The following is a 6,706-nucleotide window of genomic DNA, read 5'->3' on the forward strand; positions in this document are numbered from 1 at the left end:
CTTGAGTAGCTTCCACATCATTGTTTTTAATACAGTCATTTACGCTCGTTTAAAATACAGCTGGGCTTGGATGTCAAATCTCTAATCACATGTAATGAAATTATCCGTCAAATGCACAGAAGATTAATCTAATTTTAGGTGGAACATCACCCAAAAGGTAAAAAGAAAAAAAAAAGATGTGTGACTAAAGGCGGTTAATGTAGGCACAGGAGTTTCTTCTGCACTTCTGTGTAATCATGATGCTTGGGTGCTATGGGGAAATTTTAATATTAGTTCCACATCTGTCACTGTTTTGCTTCCAGTTACTGAAATAGGCTGTTAAAAATGCTTTTCTTTGGATATTTAATCTTGGTTAATATAAGCTGTAAATATTAGCACAGCACGTCTTTTATGTTAGTGGTGAATGAGGAAAAATTATCCCGGTCTTTACCTTTATATTTCCCCAAAGCAGAGGTAGTAATGTACTTTCTCTGGCGGCCTGTTGTTAATGAATTCAAAGAAAATAGCAGCACAGGTCCAAGAAAAATGTAGAATGCATTCAGAATATGTTCTTGTTTGTCAATTAAATGTGGAGAAAACCACAAAAGCTCTGCTTTGTCGTTCTAACATCAAGTTAAAATAACTTTTTTTTTGTGTAGTGCGTCACGTTTTTACAAATCATTTAAAAAAGGAGCCAAGAACCTCTGAGTAGTTTTTAATGACAAACAAGCGTGATTTCGAGATAGTGGTGAACAATGTAGATGACATTTCAAATAAAGCATGTTTGGAGTTAATGGAAAATGGGAACTGTAGTGCTCGGCATAAAAAAGTACTATTTTTTTTCTCTTATAGCCCAAGCATAGGGGTTCACACAATAAACATTTGCAGAATGTGTGAAATGGAAATGAGATTGTAGCAGAAACACACAAAATGCCGATGAGAAATTAATTGACAACAATACATTTCTACCTGTCTGCCTGACCCAGTATTTATTGACAGTAGTGACATTGTTACATGATCTAATAGATGGGACTAATAACTGGAATAAATATACGTTTTTGATGACAACTAAATAATGCCGGCATTCCCTAGAACTACTTTGTTTACTGGAGAGAGATGGCTCGATTCAATAGAGGTTTAACCGGGATTTATTTTTCTTTGATTCCCTGATTTTATAGCACCCTTTTATTTAAGATAACATCACAACTTCAAGAAAGCTTGACTCTTGAGGCGGTGTTTGGCACTTGATTCACCCCACCAGCTTTACAGTTATTTGCTCAATGTGGCCTCTGTCTGTCATTTAATTATCATTTTTATTGCCACAGAACCCCCTCCAACTCCATTATAGCGACGGCGGTTGTCACACACTCACCTGGAATGGAATCAGTCAAACACACACAGGCATGAATTAAACATTACGGCTGCACACGGAGTTAGCTGTGAGGCATCGGCTGCTAAACCGTGCATTTTGAGTGCATGGCTGCCCATTTTTGCAGAGAGACATATCACAGGCTCATGTCCATATTTCCGAGGCCGCATCAGAATTGTTTTTAAAGCGCTGTGAAATGATCACACACTGCACTGGGCTGACACCCTGCCATTCATGATGAATTTGCAGAGAAAAGAGAGAGTGTTATAGTGTTAGTATTCATATTTTCTGCTACTTTAAACATTTCAGAGGGAAACGTTGTACTCCAAGAAACATGAAATATGATGCCTTTTTATAAATTCCAACACTAAAATAGTTCCAATTAGCGCCACTTTGACATTTAAAGGCTGCTAACACATGAAGACCTTGGCGTTTAAGAAACAATAATGTAACACATAACAGTATGAAATGGGTAATTCTGCAAAATGAGTGCTTTTAGTTTTGATACTAAAGAATGCAATGTACTGAAATCACGCTGCTACAAACAGAATACCAAAGTGTTCAAGCTGCTCAACACTGTATTTTTTTTAACTCACAATGGATCAAATGACTGTGGGTTTTAGTATTGGTCACTGGTAACAAACCCACAGAGAATTTTGTTTATTTTAAGGAGTGTTTTAGCCTATTTTAGCTAATTGTTTTGTTTTCATGGCATGAAACTGTACAGATTGGCTCAGTCTCACTGCTCTTGTCAACCTTATTTTCATATTTTCAGCAAAAAACATCAAGTAAACCCACTTTTTTGCAAATAGCTGGTAAATTATTAGTATTTAGCTGCTAGAGTATTTTTCTCAATAGTTGGTGGAGACCATAAACAAATTTTATAGAAATTGGAAGTGATTTTGTCAGGTGGACAGAATCACACAAAAATAATGCCAGTGTTGCCTTTAAATGTAAAAAGCTTATTCTTAAGTTAAAAAAAAAACACAGCTTTTCGTATTTTCAGATGATTATACACTAATAAAAAACATATTTACTTATGAATATTGTATTCCATTAATGCCAGTAGAGACGCCTAAATGTTACACACTTGACCTGTAATGTTGTGTTTAAAGCTCATTCAAGTGGCCAAAAAAAGGTAAATTATTGCTGCTTTAACTATGTCTGACAAGTTTGATTGTTGTACATTCTGTGTAGTTTTAAATACTCAAGAATAATCTTTATTGATGCCTTAAACTTATTCTTACAAGAGACACACGTTCTTCAATGTCCAGGGGAGTGGATCAGCTTGCTTGTTATTTTTCAGGATTTATTCAGTATAATGATCAGCTCGGTAAACCAAGTTCTTTTTTACGAAGAGGATTTATTCTCAAAAGAGACGATTCTCTGTTCAAGAGTCTTGGCACAAGCACTTGGTGAAAAGACAAAGTACTTGTGCCTCAGAAAGACCAAGCTGGAAGTGTTTTTCTCTCTTTCTTCCAGGCATCAGACACGTATCAGTACTGGCACCCTGCCCATAGGGTGCTAAATTATCAGCATAGACCCAGTTGTTATTATAAATTGTTGCTCTGAATCGCATTCTGCTATAAAAGCGTTCCATGTTGTTAGCCTGGGCTAATCTGTTTCCCCGTAATTTAATACTTTCATAGATGGCAAACGATGAAATATAGCCGAGACAGGACAGGCAAAGTGCATTACACAGGCCCTGGATGGCGATTTGTTGCCTAATGAAGCCATTAACCTCACACTACCAAATTTGATACAGGCAAAATAATGGCTTCATTAGTGGAAAAAATTGCAGCCCTGTAAGGAAGAATTTCAATGTGCACATGTTGGTGGTGCATATTATCTCACCACCCAAGAGAACAAAGCTCACAGTAACAAACACAAATCTTAGTTTCAGTTAATAACAAAACATGAATGAACACGTTGCTGAAAACAATGTTAAAGAGCCGCTGCTTCACATAATCCATGTTTTATTTAGACGATCAATCCCGTCATTCAGAATGATTCATCCTTTTTGTTGTCTACAAAAGTCATAATCATTATTATTAGGGTTATTACAAGTTTATCTGCAGAGAAAATTGTCTTGGTACTTGGTCACAATGCTCATTATAGACACAGCTGTGTAACTGTTAGGCTTTTTGGTTCAAAAAGCAATAACTGATAGCATCAAGAGTCATCCATCCTCTCCTCTCTTCCTACTGATATGCATGGCTGATCAGTCAACTCATTATAATTAAGAGGTGTTAATTAAGAGGCAGAACTAGCCTTTGCATTCCAATGACAGTTTGCCGCAGAAAAACACGTTAACATCCAAGTCCCTGCTCAGATCAACCAGAGGTGGCGAGTTGACAGCGCGCCACCGCCTCCCTCCCTCCTTCCTCTGCATAGGTCAAGAGTTTCTCAAGTAAATTACAGGCAGTGACTTTTGTTTGTATCTCCCAGTTCGTTCCTCCAGTTCTCCAAGGTTCCCAGCTCGGTTTAATACATCATTCATCAAATTATGGAAAGCCATTAGTGTCAAGATTGGGAACTTGCAAATTCTTTGTGGCGTCTCGCTTAGCATATAAAACAGAGCGCACCGGCTTTTATGCCCAACTAAATATCGGTGACAGCCCTTGTTACAGTTGATGGATGAGCTTCATAATTAGATGGTGCCACCGCTTTCGACTATTAATGAGGGTTGAGAATCAAGTCTTCCCGCTGCACTGCCGATTTTTGAGGCGTCTCATGTTTGCCAGAAGGAGGGGCGACCTGCAGACAGTGCAAGAGGTATGAATAAACATCATGGTGGTCTCTGATGCTGAAAACAATTCATATTCACACACCTTCACTGCTCTGTTCCTATACTTGGTCAAGGTAGACCCATTCGGAGACCTAGACTTGTCATCTTGAATAGAAAAAAAAACTTTTTTCTAATAATGATGAGGAATTAATGGGGAAAAGATTTGGAGGTTAATGATTTAAATGTCTGGATACTTTATGTTAATTGACCATAACACAGACTCAGAATCTTCAAGAGGAACAGGTGATCAGATAATATGAGCAGCTCATACAAGGCCTCAATGCTGTACAGTGTATCAAAGTTTCAGAGAACAGAACTTTCTGGATTCTGTTGCAAAAGTCTCACCCGGCATACCTGACAAAGGTGTTGTCTCTCCTCTGTCTATGTATCTGCACATCAAACAGGCAGCCTACTGCTGACAGGGAGCGCCCAAAATGGGCACCTGGGGCCGGGTCACGGGTCAGTGTAAATGGGCTCAGCAGCCTCTACGGACTCCATGGCAAAGGTGAGCAAAGAGGACGTTGAGGGGAGGAAACCAAAACAAAAACGTGATCATGCAAGACACCAGACAAGACTAAATGTCAGAGCGGTTTCACTCTGAAACTGCAAATAAAATACCAAAATGCTAAAGAAAAATACCAATTCTTAGAAAAATGTTGCTTTAACAGCAAAGAGAGAGGCCATGGCTAGGAGTTGGTTTTCTCAAATAAAATGTTGTAATTCACAAATAAACTAAAAAACACAAAAAAAACAGTGAAAAATGTGACCATGAGGTCAGAATAACAGAGAGGAAGAGCACAGAGAGATGGAGGACAGAGAAACTTTACATCTTTTTGAAGAACACAGTCAACATTATTTACAGATACAGTAAAAAGCTTGTTTCCCCCTAAATAATTTCAATTTCATTTTATTTGTATAGCGCCAATTCATAACATTATCTCAGGACACTTTTCAATACACTTTTTCATTATAAAATTATTTACAGAGGCCCTACAGTTCAAATAAGTGGGTGGCAACAGCGCAGCAAAGGTATCCCCACAGGGCATTCAGGGAAAAACAGCTAAAATCTAATGCCCTGTTGGAGTAAGAAATATAAATGGCTTTGCCAGTTATCCCATGAAGATGCAACCTACTGTGCTCATTGCCTCACCTTTAATAAGGTTCCAACAATAGTTTCATTACAAAGGGCTTCAATGAGTGGAAGAACGCTATTACTGCAAAAAGAAGTATTATCCCAAGGCTTAGCTTGACAGTGGGGCATCAAAGAGCCATTGAACTGGCAGAGAACTACCTGTCTATAGTCCAAGGAAATAAAAAGAACATTGGCTCAGTTACTAGCCAATAATATGATGAAAAGGTTATGGCAAATCGCAATAGTCTCTTATGTATCACTGACATAGTTGTGTATCTTGGCCAGCAAAATGTGGCATACCCGGGGAGATGGAAAGTGATTCTACCCAAAAGCAACATCTGCAAACAGTACCTTTCCCCCAAAACTCAGAATGAGTTAACAGAATGCTGTGCAGAGGAAGTCAGAGAGACCCTGTTAAAGAAAACAAAAGGCGGATAAGTACTTCACTTGAGCCAATGACATTTAACAGATGTCCATATGTGGGAATGGTCAGCAAGGAGGAAGAAAAAGCTGAGATAAGAAAGGTTTTCTTGGTTTTTCTCTCTTACTAAAACAAGAAGCAGCAACAATAACTGAAGCTGTCCTCAGACAATTTACAAAGTGGGATCTTCAGGCAACCTTCCTTTGGGCTCAATACATTTTAATTAGAAAGCGCTTTTCTGAACACTCAAAGACACTGCACAATATAATATAAGAAGAATACACGAACTGTACCCCATGGCAGTGTGCACCCACTATAAGAGCTGTGCTCAATTTTCCTTTATTGAGGAACACCATGTCCATCCTTGAAAGTATTGCTGTTCCCTTCTCAGTCACAAGTGCCAGGTAAGACTCTTTGAAGGAGAGAGGATACCCAATCAAGGACAGCAGGGACCCTGTTGATGTTGGACACTAGATGGGGCACCAGAGCAACCACTGCTCACTGCAGTTCACTGCTTTGAAATGTCAAGCAAAACTCAAATAAATAATCTCGAAAAACATCACACTGGAAAACATAACATAAATATTATAGGATAAGACATTTGCTCTTACACCAATGGGCCTATCCTATCCATCGAGTGTGCTGAATAGTATCAGTCAGATTAAGTTGTACTGTTGACGTTGCTTCGCTTGTCTGTGGTGCCACCGCTCCTCTTCCTCACTTGGGTAGACTCAAGTGAGTCCACAGATTTAACATCATACAGTAACATTACTAGTTTAGTTTATTGACTGTTTACTGGTCAAGCTGGATCACACTAATTCAAGCGGTCTGTTGCGTTTATAGACTGTACATTTTAATTTTAAACTTGTCAATAAAAAGTGACCTAACCTAGAAAAAAGTGAAGTCAGTAAAGATAAGTCTCTGCCTACATCGGCTTTGAAAAACTATGAAAGCAACACAAATGGCCATCTCTCCCACCATAAAATGTACGTTGAAAATGTTCCAGTGACAACAATA

This window comes from Dicentrarchus labrax, unplaced genomic scaffold (assembly GCF_905237075.1).
Source record: "Dicentrarchus labrax unplaced genomic scaffold, dlabrax2021, whole genome shotgun sequence".
NCBI lineage: Eukaryota > Metazoa > Chordata > Actinopteri > Moronidae > Dicentrarchus > Dicentrarchus labrax.